Source organism: Cupressus sempervirens, chromosome 3 (genome assembly GCF_028749045.1).
Source record: "Cupressus sempervirens isolate cs-2001-9-10 chromosome 3, ASM2874904v1, whole genome shotgun sequence".
Classification (NCBI taxonomy): Eukaryota; Viridiplantae; Streptophyta; class Pinopsida; order Cupressales; family Cupressaceae; genus Cupressus; species Cupressus sempervirens.
This window is the reverse complement of record NC_143120.1, coordinates 795,906,665-795,927,676: the sequence shown is the minus strand read 5'-3', so window position 1 is coordinate 795,927,676 and position 21,012 is coordinate 795,906,665.

The window sequence follows — 21,012 nt, the reverse complement described above, 5'->3', positions numbered from 1 at the left end:
ACTTGAAAGAAGCCAAAAATCCCTCGACATGAAAGATGCAAATAAATTAGTCATCGAGCCATGTGCTTATGCAGTGTAGCCCTATGCTAGATGGAACACTAGGTCTAGTTACCAACCTTCAAAAATTATCATCATTGAGCATTTAGTGAAATCCATCATGTCATATAATCCCCACTAACATTGAAATCATAGAAATATGAATATCACACATGCTCTATTTTTGTCCAAATTAAAAGTAAGAATTTGAGGTACAAGAGCTAGAATGACTAGGTAAGTTAACATAAGCATCATAGCATAAATGCTAGGATGACCATAATGTTTCTTTAGTGTAGACACACTAGACACACAAGAGATCCTTCTTATGCTAAGTAATCAATAAATATTCTATCCATAATGACCATTGCACTTGGTAACCTAAGACATAAGATTGCTAGGTATACTTGTAGTGACCCGTATGTTCACTTAGTAGGACAAGTATTAGTATTTACTATAGAATAAAGAATTCACTCCAAAAAGTAAGGAGAAGAACCAACCTTACTGATTTATCCATATAAAAGGAGTTGAGGTACACATGGCCATCCAATATGAGATGGAGGCTCTTATAGTGGAATGCCCCTTTTACATGAATGCTTTAGATCATTGGAACTAAACCATCAAATAGAAAGAAAAGAACGAGATCATGCCCTCAATCCTCACTCCTCTAATCAAAAGAGATATCATTGGGTTGCTTGAAGAGACATGATAAAGTGAAACCAAAGAAAAAAAACAAAAGATCAACATATCCCAAAAAAATTCATTCTTTTCAGTCTAGTTTTTTTCTTATAGGATTGATTTCAAGTGTCAATGCTCAGAACATATGTAAAAGAAATCTCTTCAATAGGGTGAAAATAGTAGACGAACATAGTTAGAACAACTGGTGACTAAAATCAAAGAGAAATCTTTAGTAAGAACCTTAGTAGGAAACTAAGTGATAGTAGAAGAGACATAGTTAAGACAACTGGTGACTGATGTGAGAGAGATCTTTCATGAGAGAAATCTTGAAAATGACATGAGTAATAGTAGGTAGACATAGTTAGAACAATTGGTGATTGACATGAGAGGAATCTCTAAGTGATACTAGCAATGGTAGGCAGATCTAGTTAGAGCAACTGGTGACTAATGCAAGAGATTTTTTTTGAGAGAAATCTCTAAGTGATACTAGCAATATAAGCAGTTGTAGTTAGAAGAATTGGTGATTGATGCGAGAGATTCCTATAATACTATAGGGTGTTGCCCCCAAGTTGTGATAAGATTCAATCTATGGATACATGAGAAAAAGTAGCAAACTAAAGTAGGAAAGCAACTGTACAAGAGCTAGAAGATGCACTACAAGATATAGCATTTGGAACAAGAGGTGCCTAGTTACTAGGTTTTCACCTTCTTGGTAGAGATTCCTTTTTTTGCTACCATGATGCTTGTTTTCCAAGTTATCATCAATGACACTTTTTTTTTTCAATTTTTAAAATATTTTTCTCTTTTTTAATTTTTTTTTTTTTGTTTTTTTTAATTTTTTCAATTTTTTTTGTATTACCAAGGTGCCTATTGCTAGGTTTTCACAAGGATGATAATTATTTTAAGGACTTTTTCAAATTTTTAGTTTTTTTTTTTTTTTTTTTTTTTTTTTAAATTAATTAATTAATTAATTAGTTTTTTCAAGTAATTTAAGTGTATATAGAGAGCTCTTGAAATCAAATTAGCTATAGAACCACTTCAAATGGAGAGCGTTGATGGGCTCCTTGAGCACCTATCCCTTGGTTGTAGAAATTTGGTAAGCAATAGATCCAAAAATTGTAGTGACTATGTAGGGACCAAGCCAGTTGGGTTTGAACTTCCCTTTATGTACCTATTGTTGTTGATTCTTAGGGTTTTCTCTCATAATAAGATCACCTAGTTGGAAGTCACATAGCTTAACTTTCTTATTGTAGCTTCTAGACATATGTTGATAATAAGCTTGAAGATGATTACACACCACTTGCCAAAGTTCATCAAACAATTCTACCTCTTGAAGTTGAGATATTTTGTAATCATTATTAGTAATAAGGCCCTTCATGGAGATTCTCAAAGTGGGAATCTCACCCTCAATTGGAAGCATAACATCCACTCCATATACTAAAGCAAAAGGTGTTGTACCCATTGGAGTGCTGATACTTTTTCTATAAGTCAATAAAGCTAGATTAATCTGAAGGTGCTAGTCTGATCCATATTTGTTAACTATGTAATGCAAGATCTTAAGGACTACCTTGTTGGATGTTTCTACTTGACCATTACCTTGGGGGTAATAAATAGAAGACCAATGCTGCATGATTTTGAACTTTTTGCACAACTCATTAAGATCCTTATTTTTAAACTATCCTCCAATTTCAATAATAATGGAGGAAGGCACACCATACCTGCATATGATGTAATTCATAATGAACAGAGCTACAATTTTGTCATTTTCTATAGAGAGAGGGATTGCTTCTACTCACTTAGTGAAGTAGTCTATAGTTATAATAATGAACTTTTTTCCATTTGAAGAGGATAGGTGAATCTGACAGACAAGATCAAAGGCCCATTGTTGGAATGGCCATAACATGATGGATGGAATTAGCTCCTTGGCTAGACCATGAATTAGATTCCCATGGAGCTAGGGTTATTTGTAGGACTTGGTGTATTTGATTGCCTCTTGTTCCATATTCAGCCAATAGTTACTAGCTCTAATAAGTTTATGACCTAGTGTCAAGCCATTAGAGTAGGATCCACAAATGCCCTCATGTGCATCAATTAATGCATGCTTGGACTCATCAGGTTCTAGACACCTAAGAAGTGTTCCATCGAGACCTCTCTTAAAAAATTCATTAGTAATAATGACATACCATGAAGTATTATGGATTAGGTGACATTTTTGAGTCTAGGTTAGATTGTTCATGATGGTTTTGTCATACAAGTAAGAGTATATTTGGTGGTAGTAGGATGAATCATGTCCTACAATAGAATAGACCATTGATTCAAGGGAATTATAGGTAGGGTAGAGTAATGTTATCTATATTAGACTCTTTTCACAATCTTGGCTCTATTTATATTTCACACCTTTGTGAAAAGTCTTGGTAAAAGGTTATGACCTATCCACTAGCTGCGAGATGAATCTATGAATGGATTGAAGTCTTCCTTTTAAGCCCCTCATCCAACTGATATTATGAGATGAAGGCATATCCATAATTGCTTGAACTTTCTCTAGATCAACCTCAATTCCTTTTGCAGAGACAATGTAACCAAGTAGTTTCCCAGATGTTACACCAAATACACATTTCTTGGGATTAAGTCTTAGATTGAATTTCTCTATATGATCTAGGATGGGTCCCAAATATTGAAGGTGAGTGTTGTGTTTTGTGCTCTTAAACAAGGTATCATCAACATAGTCTTCCATTGTTTTATGCATCATGTCATGAAAAATTGTAGTAATTGCCCTTTAATACATGGCATTGGAATTTTTTAGGACAAATGGCATTACATTCCAATTAAAAATTCCCCATGCACAAGTGAAAGTAGTCTTTTCCTGATCTTTTGGTGCCACTTTGATTTGATTATAACCAAAAATTCCATCCATGAGTGAGTACATTTTATATCCTACTATCATATCCACTATCATATCAGAGTGGAAAATCATCCTTTGGACATGCTAAGTTTAGATCTTGAAAATCTATATAGACTCTGATAGATTTTTCATACTTGGAGACTAGACCAATATTTGATATCCATTCAACATATTGAATAGCATGGATGAAACCATATTTTAGGAGGTTTTTCAATTTAGCATTCACCAATAATGCAGCATGAGGATGCATTTTTCTAAAAAAATTCAAAAACTGGCTTAACTCCTAGTGCAATAGATAAGTGATACATTATGAGATTAGGATCTGGTCCTAGCATGTTTAATTATGTCCATGCAAAGTTTATCTTTTTCTCTTGGAAGAAGCCAATGAATTCTTCTTTTTCTTATAGAGATAGCAACTATACAAGATGTATTATGTGAGGTTGTTCCTCTATTCCCAAGTTGATTGGTTGTGTTGGTTCTATCAACACTGATAATATTTCCTCAAAATGACTAGGAAGTGCATCAAATATCTCATCCACAGGTGCCTCAGAGAGGTTTTCACCCTTAAATATGTCTTTTATTTTTACTATTTTAGGTTTCGATAATGTCACAATGTGGTTTTCACCATCAAACCTTTTATTTCTTTTCTTTTTAATTGTATAACTGAGATATTTGATGTTAGCTTTAGTCATGTTGATGCTTTGTTTCCTAGTGGAAGATGTTATAGGTTTGATAGCATTTAAGTGATAGGAAAGAGTGTAGTCATTTTAGAACCTAGGGACTTCACAAGATGCATTGGAATTCTAGTCTATGAGCTTGGGATAGGTGAGTGAAAGATATGTGATGGGTTTGATTGCATTCATAATATAATCATTGAATACTTGGACAAGAAATTCAAGACCTAAAGCAACTTTATTTGCAAGTGTGTTCGAATACCTTTGAGTTCTAACATCATTAATCAAAGACTTGATGACACTAGTTGGATAAGACTCATCTAACATAACCCTAGATGATTCACCCACTTTGAGGAGATATTCATAGACATGAACTTGATCTATGTTTTTGTCAGTAGTTGCTTTTGAGAAAGTCAAATTCATACTCTCGAGAGTTTTAGCTACATGGAGATAGACCATAGAATTCCCTAACAGTGATAGGGACGAATTCTCCTTCATCATCTAGATTTTACAATGGTACTCAATGGGTAAAGAATGACTAGATTCTCCTTATTCTTTTTGGATACAGGGAGAATCAGTAGTGTTGTCAAAAGAATTGCTATCAATATCCATAGTGTTGACACATGGTACAAAGTCATCTAATTCTACAAAGAATTTAAAAAGATCATCAATAATTAGATAAGGATAAGGATCCTCATCATCAACATTATTTTCATGGTCATTAGACTTAGACTCAGCTTGTGACTCATTTTTAGATAAATTCTTAGGTTTGGGTATAAATTTGTTAATCCCTCGATGGAAGTGAATCTTCTTGAAGCCTAGACTACATGTATCTCGATTCCTTCTAGCTATCACTTTGATAGTATCAATCAGACCTTTTTTGTTGTATCCAATAGGACCAATCCCCTTGTAGCCAAAGTGCTTCATGATTCTTAGACCTGGACCATACTTTTTAGAAGTAATTTCATGAGACTATTTTGTGAGGTCAACTAGAGTTTCCTCTTTCTATATCCATGCAAAAATAGCTCTATTTTCATCTTCCTCCTCAAGAGGTATAGTACCTTTGACAAATGTACCATTGTACTTAGTTTGAGGTGTCAACACAAAAGGTCTCTTTACTTTAGATGGTCACCCATAATGATAGGGAGACTTAGGAAGAGATGTTAAATATGGAATAGGATCTATGTGATATTCACCAATTCTAGTTTCTTTTAGATTGCGTGATTGTTTGATTTGTTTCATCTTATTATCATGATGATCTATAGATTCCCTATTAGTAGGTACAAAGCTTTTAGTAGATTTCAACATCTTATAAATTTAGCTAGTACTCACAAGTATAGTGACTTTAGAACCATGAAATGAGAACTTTACACATTGATGGTAAGTTGAGGGCACAACTCGCATCTCATTTATCCATGGTCTTCCTAGTAGAATGTTGTAAGGTAAAGGAATATTGAGGACTTGACAAGTAGTATCCCTTTCTATAGGAACAACATGGAGAAACAACACCACAAGACCTAAATATCTTCACTCAACTTCATCATATGCTATGATAGTTATCTTGAAATGGGGATCAATGGACTCTTCAGAATAGTCTAATTGTCTAAGTAGAGTAGTAGAGACAATGTTTAAACCAACTCCATTATCAATGAGAACATGATGAACATGTTTCTAGTGTATTATGACCTCAATGTGTAGAGGTTGATTATGAAGATGACTCAATAAATTATCATCATTCTTCGAGAAGAACATGTAGTAAGGTGAGGCCAGATGTGTTGGATACAATTGTTCAATTGTGTGTTGTCTTTGATGTTACACAAATGTCATATCAATTATCAGTCAGAGTCTACCAAGCTTAGTTGGTCAGCAAGGTAGAAGGTGGAGTCTATCAAGCTTAGAAGGTTTACAGTATCCACCAAGCATTCTTAGGCTTTACCTTGTGTAGACAATTGTTACTAAGCTTACTTGATCATCAAAGGGAAATATGGCAGAGATAGTTCTTGTCGAGCTCTCAAGGTTAGCGAAGGAAATTCAATTCTTACTGAGTTCACTCAGCAGCCAAAGGATTTTTATATTTTGTAGTGTTAACCGAGTTGAGTTCGTTAACTTAGGAAATTATTTCTAGAATAGTGTTTACCGAGCTAGGTCAGCCAATGAAGGATTTCATTGTTTTGTGAAATAAAGTTTATTTGTTTAATGTAATATTTGTAGCCAATTGATGTATGGTTTATTGGTAAATATAACTTGTGAATGAGAAAACTTGATAATCTAAATGGTATATATAAGAGGTCAAGTTGCAAATTCTAAGTGTGTGTGATGGATTTGATGTGATATGAATGTGGAGGAGGACTAATTATTGTCAGAGAAAATTTTGAAGCATGATCAGAGATCATTGAGGAGCAGAAAAGCTATATTTAATCAAGGAGGATATAATGATGTAGAATAGAGATATATAATCAAAAAATTTAGTTTCATCTTATTTAGGTCAATTGATTGTTACTTTCTAACCATTATAGTAGTGATTTCAAAATCTCTTAATAGAGTTGGTTTAGCAGCCATTTTGTAAATCCTCTAACAAGGTGATAGTTCAATTGAATTGTTCTAAAGACCTCTAGCAAGGCCACTCTTAATAGGGTGATTAAATCCTCTAATAGGGTCACACCTAATAGTGTGTTTTGTAACCTTTAATAGGGTTGGCTCCTAATAGGGCTCACTTTAGAAGAGTGAAAATTTCTAGCTAGTGACTTGGTGGTTTTTCCCATATTGGGTTTCCACGTTAAATCTAGTGTCTCTTGTGTTCATGTTATTTACTTTTTCATGCATGCTAATAATTATGAATGCTAAAATATTAGTAACAAGTTAATCTACCCAGTTACAACATTTTTGTGAAGTGTTTATCGAGTATCAGCAGTAACTAGTTATTTAAGACATCTAAGGGATCTGGATTTGTTTTTGTGGTAATTGATTCACACCCCCTCTCAGGTACTTCATCTATAATTCCAAAAAGATGACCTACCATAGATTGGAACCTCTCAAGATCAAGATCTTGAGGTACACTTACCTTAGTGAGGGCTTTGTCAAGAATCTTCCTATAAGTATGTGAGATTTTGAGCAATTCAAAGATTGTGATTTGGGCATTTGTTCACTATAACTGACTGAGAATACTGTAGCTAGTAGCCATTAAATTTGTTGCAAGTTTTGTTTCTTTTCCAAATGGAATAGTAAGAGGCTTGTCTTTGTGTTGTTCTAGCTCAAGAGCAGAAGGTGCAAGGCCTTTGACTATCAAATTAGCATGGGAATGTGTAACAATGTTGGCAAAATATTGTGATGGTTTATTGTTAGATGTATTGGAAGTAGGGACCATTAAGTAAAATGGTGTGTTAGGTTTAGTTATGTCTTATTTTCCCTTGATGGTGATAATCTCACAATAGTCAACATCCACCAATTTAACCATGTGGACTATCTCATCATCATCATTATAGTACATATAGTTGATCTTGTTATGAGTTTTCTGTTTCAAATTTTCTTCTTTTTCATAAGACATGAATGAAGTCTTGAATTTTGTGATGCAAGTTGATGCAGTTGCTAGTTTTGTGACCTTTGTTTTGGTGATATTTGTAAAATGTAGTTTCAATCCACCATGGTGGTCATGGTTGTGTATCATACAGATGAGAGTTATCCAAAGGAGAAATGAGCTTGTTTTTTAGCAAGTTCTTGTAGACCACATCCAAAGGTTCACCAAGAGGTGTATATTCTCATTTTCTGTGTGTGACCCAAGATGAGTTATTTGATTTGTTTCCAAACGTCTTTTTCTTAGGAGTTTTCTCAACATTCTTAGATGCTTTGAGATTTTTTTAAAGATTGAAATCTACCTTAGGAGGTTTAGGATTAATGTTGTCAACAACTCTATCATATACAATGTCTCGATTTTTGTTCACATACTTGGGATTTGTCTTTATTAGAGGTGGATCTTTGTTTAGTATCCTTTAGAAGGTTTAGTTCACCCTTTTTGATCATGAATTCCTCTATCTGAATAGCTTATGTGACCACGTTTTCAAATGTGCATGGACCTTGAAGTTGAAATTTATACCCATAGTTAGGTAAAAGATTATTAGAATGATATCAAGCTTTTCCATTTTAGGGATTTTACATGAGTACTTGGCATAAAGTTGTCTCCATCTCTGAAGGAATGTGAGGAAAGGCTCTCCAATTTTCTGTTTAAGGTTCCACAAGTCTCAAATGTTAATAAGATATTGTATGTTGTAGGAGTACTATTGGACAAATAGGTTTGCAATCTCATCAAATGTTTTGATACTAGCAGGCAAGAGTGAAAACCACTCCATGGCCTGACCACCTAGACTTCTTGGGAATAGAATCATGAGAAATGTCTATTTATGCATAAATTCCATAGATAAGGCACTGAAATTTTGCAAATGATCTTGGGGATTGGTAGTTCCAAAGTATTTATCACACTTAGGTAAGTCAACTCCTCTTGGAAAAGGATGCATGTCTACACTCTTGTCAAAAGAAAATGTACAAAGAGTATCTAGATTGTATGTTTTTGTAGGTTTTTCTTTATTACACATTATTTTTGCTAGCTGGTCTTACATGATCTTCAGTTGTTTTTGCAACTTAGACATTTTAGTTTCCTCTTTAGGTGTAAGAATAGTTTCAATGTTAAACTGATGAGGTAGCTTGGCTCCCTCTTGAGAAAGTTTCTCTTTTCTCTTTGTTAAGAAAGATTTCCATGACTTTTTAGATGGTTTTGTCCTTACAATTTTTTTTGATGTGTTTAGGAAGTATTTCTACCTCTTCTTCATTCTCATTAGTAAAAGGTTCCTTATGTCTTTCATTCCTATGTTGATCTTGGTCATGACTATGTTCTCCATGTTCTAGTTCTTGATCAACCATTTTAGGAATAGGATAAGTTTTAGTGTATGTTGGATGAAAAGGTTGTCTGAATAAGAATTTAGCTATGTTTTTTGGAGATGTATGACCTTTTCTAGTTTTAGGATCCTCTTGATACAAGGGGTTCCTAGTTTTTTGTAAGTTTATGGAAAATGTTTTCTAAACATGAGGTGATTTGATAGGTGAAGGAGATTGTGAAGACTCCTCACTAGATGAACTCAACACCAACCGTGTATAAACTAAGAAGTGACCTCTACTATTATTACAACCCCTAGCTCTACCTCATCTAAGTCTAAGCACATAAAACACATTTTCACTTCTTGTTGCCATAGTCATAGACAAGGATAGAACATGAAAGCCTAGACAAGGACTACACTAGAATGTAATCTCAAAAAAGAAAGATAAGAGTGCTATACACTAAGGTACGAGTCATTTGAGTGTGAGGCCTCACCCTAGCCCATCATAGCATATCATAGTAGTTTATTTTCATTTTAGATACTTTATCATAGTATATCATAGTAGTTTATTTGCAATTTAGATACTTTATATTTTGAGACCTTGTTATATGTTGGACTATTTTGGACTATTACTTAGACTATTTGATACTGTGGGACACTTTATTTTATGGTAATCATTATGATGTTAGAACTTATTTATGATGCTTGATGATGTTATATTCATGTACTTGGTTGTTTATTTTATTAACGAGTAGGAAATTATGTTTGAATAAAAATGTTAGATAGATTATATATATGTATATGAAAATCATGAAATGTTGCAAAAGAGTCATATCATGTTTAGTTTGATAATGGTAGTATTATATATGCACAATGGTTAGAAATGGAAAAATGTTATTCAATTGAGAAATGCCTTATGCTTTGATTCAATCATGAATATAGAATTAATTCAAGATTTATATGTGCATATGTTTTATTTATCTTGTACTACTGATATGTGGTTTGAGTGTGCAAGAAATAGCCATGGTAAAACAAAGAACTAAGACTATACCTTTGTATTAATTGAGATTGCCAAGGTTAGATCTAATGAAGAGATCTTAACCCCATTGCTAAGTATTTTACTTTGCGAACATAATGTGAATGGATATTTTAGATTAGATTCCTTTTTGTGAAAATTGATTTGCCACTTGTAATGTTAAATGTACATTTATAGTGTCACTTGACACTTGCATTGTTATGTGTTTAGTAGCAAGTCAGGTTGAGTCATTGGCAAAAGACACCCAACCTTATTCCTAACCAGTTAGAAATGTTTAATCTTCATCCCCTTTCATAAAATATCTTATGAAGGTTTTAATAAATTAAATTTCGGATTTCAAGTTTAGGGTGACTTTATAGGGCTTTTTTTTGAGTTTTAGAGTGTTCTTTTAGTGAAATTAAGTTACGTACATGTTAGTACTATATGTTAGGGCTTTAATTTTCTCTTTAATAGAGTCAAAATCTCTTTTCTAACAATTTTAAAATCCCATATCTTAAGTATTGTGAAAATGGAAGAAGACTTACCCAAATTCCCACCTTATCTCCAATGAGTTGATAATTCCAACCAAATAGGGAAACTTGGGTTGAGTTAAAGTGTTTGTTCTCTTTCATGATGGAGAAAAATTAGGAATGTTTTTCTTTTAGAAGGAATTTGGATGATAGAGTTGGCATTCACCCACTCTCTAGTTTTAGAGATTTTTGGTTTTGGAGATTGGAGTAAGGAAGGATAGAGGGCTCTTCTCAAATTGGGTAATTTACCATAGCTTGGAGAAAGGTTGGAGCTTTTGCTATGTTGTGGAAAATTATGTGTTGTATTGTTTTCTTAAATAAGAGATGTGAAAATTTTTCTATAGATGCATATGTGTGTTGTTCATTTTCCCTATGGTATTATTGGGTATGGATGAATTTCTATTGCCTTAATTTTCATTTGATTTTGAGAGACCAAAGATTATGACTACCATAAAACAAAGTATGAAAAACATAAGAGAATAAGAACAAGATAGACAAGTAATGAGACTACTTTGCATGTAGGTTACAGGTTGTTAGCTAAGCAAGAAGTTGTTATTTGACATTGTTTGTAAGATAGAGAAGTGGTAAAATGTTGCTGATATAGGTCAAACTTAGAGCACAAATAGATCTAATAGAATAGTTTGACAATTTTTAGGACAAGATCCCACATGAAGATTCTCAAGGTACCATGTGAGGAAACAAAAAGAAGGACACAAAAATTCAAAACAATAATTTCTAGTTAGTTTTATCATGTGAGGACTTGTATAAAGTTGTGCGAGGATGTGCTAGATTGACAAAAAGATAGGATTTCGGTAGAAAAGAAAATGTTTCTACAAGATCTCATGTAGAGATTTTTAGTGAGTTGTGTGAGGAATTGGATAGAGCCACACAAGGAATTGCTGATAAAGTATTTTCTCACACAAAATTTTGTAGAATTGAGCATGAAAATATAAATAGATTGACAAATTTGATTGGGTTTGAAGAGATTTTGCAAGTTTCAAATAGTTTTGGATAGATGGTGGGTTGTGCTTATAGATTTTAGATAGGTAGCAAGATAGTTTTCAAGTTTTGGATAGCATTGTGGTTTTTAAATGGACATTTTTTTATAGATAAACATGGGAAGCAAATAGTAGTTGTAAACAAGGACAAAGCAACTAGGAGGGATGGGGGAGTCTTGACCTTTTGTTTGTTTGATAGATTTGGACAAGTTTAAGACTCAAAAAAGACACTCTATCACCAAAACTAAAACTGGTAGAGAAGACAAATCCATTTTCTCCCAACTTATGTGTGTGCATTCACCTCACACAACCATGTCAACCCACTAGAGGGTGCCCATGTTTTTGGTGTATTCCTAGGGCTCAATAACATATATGTTGAATGAACACCCTTGTGGTAGGGGTTAAGCACATATACCACTTTCCAATGCCTAGGTACATGCCTATGGTGAGAATCTATAGGAGAGATTCTATCCCCTCCTTGCACAAATATTATGCCCCCTTTCAAAGTTAAACTCGGTAGCAACTAACTAAGAGGTTTTTACTTGGCTTCCATTCATATTATTCCCTGGTGGCTTCACAAGCAAATTTAAGACTAGTAACCCACACTAGCATCAAAAAGTGCACACACTTTACTAGTAAGACTAAGGTCAGCACTGACCAGTGCAATAGATAGAGCCTCCTCTTGATATGTGATATCAAGAATAAAGAGGAAGAAATTAACATAGTTTTGGAGTCTTTCGCTCTAAAAAGCTTCTTTAGTATAGTGAGTTGGAATATTCGATGAAAGAAGTGTGCTCACTTAGGTCATTCCTAGAGGTTGGAGTACCCTAGTAGGCCCTCTAAAGGTTGACTTAGAATGGTGGTTTAGATCTAAGTGTCAAGTTTTTGATTTCCATCAAGGGGAAAGGGTATATTCCTCTACCTCATCACCTTACCCAAACACACAAGACATGTTAATTATTGAGTTAGCTTAATCGATCTTAACTCATCCTTTCTCAAGATTTTAATTTCCTAAAAGGAAATCATCACCTTTTCATAGAAAAGACTTGTACACAAGAACCACTTACTTGCTTGCCTCCCTTAGGTACCATCTTTTAAAGGTGTCTAGGTTTCTAATTTGCTCTTGGGCATCACTTCAAGTAGGAAAGAGCATACTCCCTGATTCCTCTATCTTGCACTCTATGAAGTTCACACGCCCTATTTATACTATGTGTGAAAAAGAATAAAAGAAGATGTGACATTTAAGTGGGTTTGAAATGAGTCTTTGACATGCATATCTTTGACAAATGTTCTTCAATCACACAATCAATACATGTTTCAAGTGTTTTCATAAGGTGTCTTTGACAAGTGTCCTGCAAACCACTATCAAGCTATTTGAAAACTAGAAATAAAAAAGAAAATGCTTCAGAGAACATTGTTAGTTAAAACATAATGATAAAAATACATTATGAAAATTGCATTTACATGTGTTGATGCAAAATTTTGCACAAAATCATGCACAAGCTTGCACAAGAAAATGATGTGTATCGCATGAGAAATTGTAAATTTATACACTTTTTTGTATGAGTAAGTGCAATGAAGGGGGTGAAATCTTTAGTTCTTTACACAAAAATGATATTTATCATGTGAGGATCTTGAAAACTATATGGATGATAGTGAAAAAGTAATTTAAAATGTAGAAAAATAAAATAATTGAGGCCAGAAAACTTGATTTCTCAGCCCCAATGGGCACTAGAAATGTATGCATGAAATGTGGGCTTCTAATCCTCACACACACTTCAGCATGGTCATTATTTGAGAGATCATACTAGAATAATTATGATATTATTCATCTAAGCAATCAAACAATTTGACTTGTTACCTCCTAAATAGACAAATTTTGTCTTTCCTCTTAGAATGAGAAACTGGCAACCAGACCTTAAGTATAAAGGATTTCTGTTTAAGCTATAAGAAATGCAGTGTTAATCTAAGAACAAAGAAAGCAAGTTACACTATATACATTCATATTAAGCTAATATGAGATTGCAATGTAAGAAATTAAACTATGGATATATGAAAATGAATAAATATTCAAGTATTAAATGATGCAAAATCAATTCAACCCCCTTTTAATGAGGAAGTGAAGGCTCCTTAAATAGAATCCTAAGATTGATCTATGGTCAAGATCAATTGAGATGAACAATCAAGATTGAAGATGAGACTTAGTTATAATGGAAAATTCCCTATGTAGGTGAGGTTAACTATTTCAGATTTGATTTTGATGAAGAATGAACTGATTCTCCTCTGAGTGTGAGAACAAGTTAACTAAGTTGGTTCTATTTTGAGAGAAGTTCACTCGAACCTAACATTCTAGATCTAAAGAGAATATTTGTAGAAAATATTTAATTTAATAAAATAGGATATGACCTCATAAATGCACAAACTTTAATTAATTGAATAATTAAATTTGGGTAAAAACACATATCTATGTCACCATTTGTGATACATAAACCTATTTTGGTCAAATCTCATTTCTCTATCAAAATTCAATTTTATTCAAAAACTAAAAATACTCTTTTATAGATCTTAGATTCAATATCATCATTATATAAAATTTTGAGTGTTTTGATTAGTTATAATATGTTATAATCTAAAAAAATTTATAAGTCAATATTTGAACACTTCAAAAGATGCTCCCTCCAAAAAGGAAAAAAAAATAGTAAATCATATCAAAAAAATTAAAAAATTATATTGATCTCTAGAGGAGAGAATCCTCTTCACGAATATGTAATTTTTTTTCAAGAAGGTATAGATTTGATAGGGAAGTTTTGACGGGAGGAAAAAACTATTGGATTTTGATAAGGTCAAACTTAAGTACTTATACCAAAGAAAATATACATCAAAAATAATTATTTCTTTTTTTTTTACTAGCTATACATGTCATCTATAAGATATTTTCAAATTAGAAAAAACAAAGATGATTTGAATATACTTGTTTGATGGGAACTACACCCTATATTTTTTACAGTTAAAAAAGAGACTTCAAAATAAAATAAAATGAATAAATTCTTACTCAAAAAAATTATAAAAATTACAGACATAAAATTCATCCAATTCTACACATTTCATCATTTTACATCATCTTCATATTTTATACACAAATACCATTTTTTTGGTCATTAATGTTGAACTGTCACATTCTGATATCACGTTTCTTTATAAAAGGTGACATAGGTTTGTGCTTTTACCCATTTAATAATTAAAATGAGGACATTATTAAATTAAATACATTTTAATTCCTTTATACATTAGCTAAAGAAGTAATTTTAATTAAATTAAATTATGAACACTTATAATTAAATTAAACTTAATCAATAGGGTTAATGTAGCTAATTTAATTCAATACTTAGGAATTAAATAAAGAGTGCGATTAATACAGATTAGGGTTTTCTAAATTTGACACTTAGGTGAAGTATTGAGTATTAGAATCATAATTTTCCTATTAAAATATCACTTAGGATTGATTAAATACACTAGAATTGGTTAACATGGCAATGTGCCAATTTTGGAGTATTACACTCATCTCTTTTAATTCTGTATTTGTCTCGACTTCTATTGTTCTTCTTCTCTAGACATCTCATAGCAATATGACCAACCTCATTGCAATTAAAACACATGATAGGTAACTTACCTTTGAATTTTCCTTTACCTCTTTGAAATATCGTTGCCAACAATGCTTCAAGCTATTCTACATCCTCCTCATCTGTATCATTGTCACTAGAAACATATTTAACCTCTTTATTATTCTCTTTAGGTTCTTTTGATAATAGTTTAGCTTTCAAAGTAGATTAAACATTCTCATATTTGAAATTATCAAAATTGGAGAGTTAAAAAGTAGTGAGTCTGCCTATCAATCCTTCAAGGGTCAGGTCAGTACCAAGTGTGCACCTCAGTTCTTGTATGGAAGAGACTCTAATAGCATAGATGGGTAGCATAGTTCTAAGTACTTTTTTAATCATAGTCTCATCTTCAATCTTACTAGTTTCTCCTCTAATAGCATTGATTACTTCTTTTACTTTGGCACAATATTGAACTATATTTTCACCTTCTTGCATTCTCATGCCCTCAAACTTACCTCTTAAACTTTTAGATTTAGATCTTAGCATATTTTTGTCTCCTCCATAGATCTTTTCTATAGTATCCCTCGTCTTCTTAGCAGTATCACATTCCTTGATGTCATAAAACTTGGTCTAGCTTAGGGAAGATGCATTCTCCAAAATTTCCTAATCGTGTTCTTTCTTCTTTTTTAGATCCTTGACAATTAGGGCTCTAGCAGGGTCAACATGCTTAGTGGTGATGGTAGATTGTGCATGGTCTCCAAGACCTCCAAGGTTTAGCTTCATCAAAATTTTCCATGCACAAAAGTTCTCCTTGTTAAGCTTGGGTACCTCTCTTTTAGACATCTTGATCTTTGGCTTCTAGTATCTTCAAAATAGTCCTCTTAAGCACTATGACTCTGATACCATTTGTTGGAATTCTTTACAATAATTGAGAGGGGAGGGTGAATCAATTATCCAAATTCTAGATGTATAAATAGATTTTTTTAATGCTTACTAGATAGATATCCATAAAACCTTAATATGCATGCATCTATTAGATCATATAATACTTAAACTTTGTAGATTACTATCCTATGCCAGAACAACTTTGAAAAAATGTAAACATGAAACAACATAAGAATATTCACACAATTTGACACAATGATTTGACATGGGAACCCAGTTTGGGGAAAACCACTAGTAACATGCTACTAATTCTCACTCTTTTGAATTGATGCCTTGTGAAAGGCCAACTTTGTTAAAGGTTGCAATACACACTGTTAAATGTGACCTGGTAAAAGTATTTAAATCGCCTTGTTATGATTGAGCCTTGTTAAAGGACTTTAGACCATTCCATTAGAATGTCACCTAATTAAAGGATTTATAAATAACTATTAGGTCAACCTTAATCCAAAGGATTTACCCTAGACTAATACAATGATTAGAAATTAACAATAAGACTTGATCTGATAAAAAAATACAACCCAATTACAAATTATATATCTTTATTTCAGTCCTCCATTCTACTCAGCATTTACACACTTTAGCTCTGATATCTTGTTCACCCTTCAATAATAAATACTCTTAAGCCTTCTTAAATTGCATGGAAACTATAGTTAGTTCTATTTGGTCACTAAATGAAGCAATACCCTAGATTCCTTGTCTTCCTTAGGTTCTTGCACATGACAACCTTTTCTTTTAACCAACTATCTTTATAAGTAGAAAATTAAGATCTCTTTATTCTTAACCATAATTGTCCATTTTATGGTTAGGTAAGATACAATGAATCTACCCACTTTTTCATTTGGTTCCTCTAGAAACTTCTTCTACAATAATCCTTGAATTCTATGCCACTAGCTCATCATAGTTATCTTCCACATGCTTCACACAATTCAAGGAAACAAAATAGTCAGCTTAGATTCATCAAATTTTTGATTTAACATTGTTTGTTGTTACTCAAAAACTATACTATTCTATCACTCAGCCAACACTAGTTTACTTGGAAAACACTAAAATTTACTGATGCTCAGTACCAACTAAACTTTACTCAACATATACTAACAATCACTCAAACTATTTTTTATATTTGCTCAACACCTCTTATTTTTCACTCAGCTTCCATTGATTTCTGTTTGGCTTGCACTAACTGCTTGACAAGGCTTGGCAAACACTTTTCTTACTTAACCTTCTTCCACTCCTAACTTGAGTAATCTTTCATTTCAAACTTTAAGTAGATAAACAATGCACTATAGTATCAATGTATTACTTGGTCTTAATGCTTCTTTTACATAAAAAATAACCCAACCTTTCTCTAGGTGCTACTATTATCTCCTCTTTACAAATCCTCTTCATCAATAAACTAAATGATAGCTTTCAAACCAAAAAACAATTTTCTCACTAGTAGGTAGCAAGTTTGACATCATTGACAAAATAATATTTTTTCCATTATAGGTTCTTTACTTCAAAACAATATTATATCAATAAGGATAACTCACCTTTTTATCAATCCATGCTTCCTCTAGAATACCACATTAAAAAGTAGTAGAAGGACCTCTATTAATCAAATATACAACAATATTGACAAGCTTTGCCTACATATTTAAATATAGTCCAATATGCAACCTCATGCTCCTTGCATGCTCCATTATTGTCCTATTCATGCATTCAACCACTCCATTTTCCTATGGAGTCCTTGGAATAGTTTTCTATCTACAAATACAACTAGTGGAGAAATAATATTCAAATTATTTTCTACAATAGTTACTACCATTATTAGATCTAAGATATTTTATTTTTTTACTAGTCTCAATCTCAACCAAGCATTTCCATTTCTTAAATGTTACAAATAAATCATATTTTTGTCCAAGGAAATAAACCCATACTTCTCTAGTTGCATCATCAACAAATGTAACATATTAATGAGAGCCACCAAGGGAATATACCTATGCTAGTCCCTATACATTTGTATGTACAAACTCTAATTTTTTATTTTTATTTTCCTTCTCAGTCTTCACAAAATTCACTCTCTTTTATTTTCCATACGCACAACTTTCATAGAAATCCATATTGAAATATTTTAGACTTGGTAAAATTTTCTTTGAATGAAGTAATTTCATACCTTTCTCACTCATGTACCCAATTCTGTAGTGCCATAGCACTGTATTAGAATCCTCAACAATTTTTTGTTCTCCTTGCTCAACTGTAGAAACTATTCCTAAACATTCATTTTTCTCTGAAACAATTAAAGTAGAAGAAACAATATGACCTATACAAAGATATAAGGTGCCTACTTTCACACCTTTTGCTATGATGAGGGAATCTTTTGAAACCTTCCAATTTTTATCATTAAGAGTAACTACACAATCCTTATCACCAAGTTATCCTATTGAAATTAAATTCCTTCTCAGCCTTGGAACATGTCTTACCTCATGTAGTAGACAATGATTCCCATTCTACAACTTAATGTTAACTTTTCCCTTTCCAACAATCTAATAGGTTTCATTATCCCCCAAATAAACTAGCAAAAAATCCCCTTGGACATAATCAATAAATTAACCACTATGGGGTGTAACATGAAATGAAGCCCCAAAATCTAAAACCCAAGAATAATAAACAATTTCTAAGCAAAGAAGCAAAGAATCCTCTTTGTATTTGTTACTTACTATATTTTCCTACTTCTTTCCATCTTGTTTGTCTCCTTCATTGTTCTTTTGAGTCCAACAATATTTTTTCTTATGCCCTAGATTTCTTTAGTGCCAACAGTCTCGTTGTCCTCTATATTGAGACCTCTTCCCCTTTGATTTTCCTCTTGATTTTCCATGATTTCCAAAATTGTTTCCTTTCTCAGTTGTTCTACCTCTTCTTTGTGAATTCAAATAAATTCATAATGTATATCCATCTAAGGTTTTTCTATGAGTTCCTTCACTTAGAATAACACCAATCACATCATCAAATTTTAGGGTATTAGATCTTGAAACAAAACTACTCTCATCCATAACCAAGTCATTACATATTTATGGAAAAGAACACAAAATCAAGAAAGCCCTAATTTCTTCATCAAAATTAACATTCACAGAAGATAATGGACTAGTAATAGTGTTAAACTCATTTAAATGGTTTGCAATAGATCCCACTTCTACCATCTTCATATTAAATAAATGCTTCATGAGAAATACCTTTTTTAAAGTAGAGGGCTTTTCATAAAAAATTTCTAGGGTTTGCATCAACTCTTTCATTGTCTTTTCTTTTGTAATGTTAAATGTCACTGATGGTACCAAGAATAATCAAATACTTCCAAGTTCTATTCTATCTAAAAGATCCCAGTCCTCATCTATCAAAGTTCCTTGTTTCTTGGTTTTTCCTTCTAATGGCTTCCATAAATCTTTCTAATAAAGATAGTCCTCCATTTGTATTTTCCATAACTAAAAGTTCTACCCATAAAAATTCTCACCCTTTAGATTACCCTCATCTTCCATTAGTCCCACTTAGCCATGAGACTCCCACTCAACTATGAGACCTCCCTAGAGAGGATAGTTAAAAAAATATTGATGATGGTTTGGCTAAAAAGATTGACAATAACTTGGCCCAGATACCACTTGTTAAGATTACCCATGGACATAAATAATATTTACATGAAAATATAACCAATATAAGAAAATAATAGATTGCATAGAAGAGAACACAAGACACAAAGATTTAATATGATTTACCCAATCCCTAGGCTATATCCACCAACAACAAGTCCAATATTATTATTATCCAATGATTACAATCCACAATCCCTTATAGCTCAATACCATTATAAGAATCTAAAATATCACTAGAACATTATGAAATTCCTAACCCTAAGCCATTTTATACAAGCTTTTGTCACTTACAAAATTAGGGCTAGAATAAGTTGTCCAATAGAAAAAAAGTAACTGACACCCTTTACAATAATAGGACCATTTTTGGCTTCGGAGGCACTACCCCCTAAAACCCCCATGGGGGTGTTGCTCCTTGAACCCATCCTATACTATGATAGGGAGTACACCTAGGAAATTAGCTCTTAACCCTACCTTTGGGGTACTACCCCCAAACTCTAGTAGAAATAATATAGGGAAAATTGTGCCAAAGAAACCTTCAAGTTTTATTAGGCTCCACATCACAACACATTCATCTATGTGGATGATGATGCTCTTAGAACTTGAAATAGACAAGAAAACTAAGCTTTAGTTTCCTAGTAGATAGGAAATGATGAAGTGCAACAAAAAATTATTGAGCTATAGATAGTGGGTGTCGAGCAATAGACTGGAGATGTTGAGTCATAGACAAGAAATGTTGACCATAAAAGAAAGAATGTTGAGCATGTAGAAATTGGACCAAAACCTGAACAAGCAAGAGAAAATGAGCCCAAAATTATCTTTCAATATGAACTTGTTGAATAATAGAGAAGGAAACCACTTGTGATGTAAGAAGACATCACAAACCTGAACAAAGCATTGGTGATTTTGAATCAAGTGTTATGAAAATAAAAATACTCAAAGATGATACATGGTTACTTTTTGAATTTGAGCCCAAATTAGTAAAGGATGCTCTAGACAATGAAGACTAGATTTAGGTAGAGAACAAGGAAATTGAATAGATTGAGAAGAGCAATACTTGGACCATAGTGCCAAGACCTAAAGAGAAAAATGTTATTGGAACAAAGTGAGTTTTTAGGAACAAACTCAATAAAAATGGTGAAGTTATGAGGAGTAA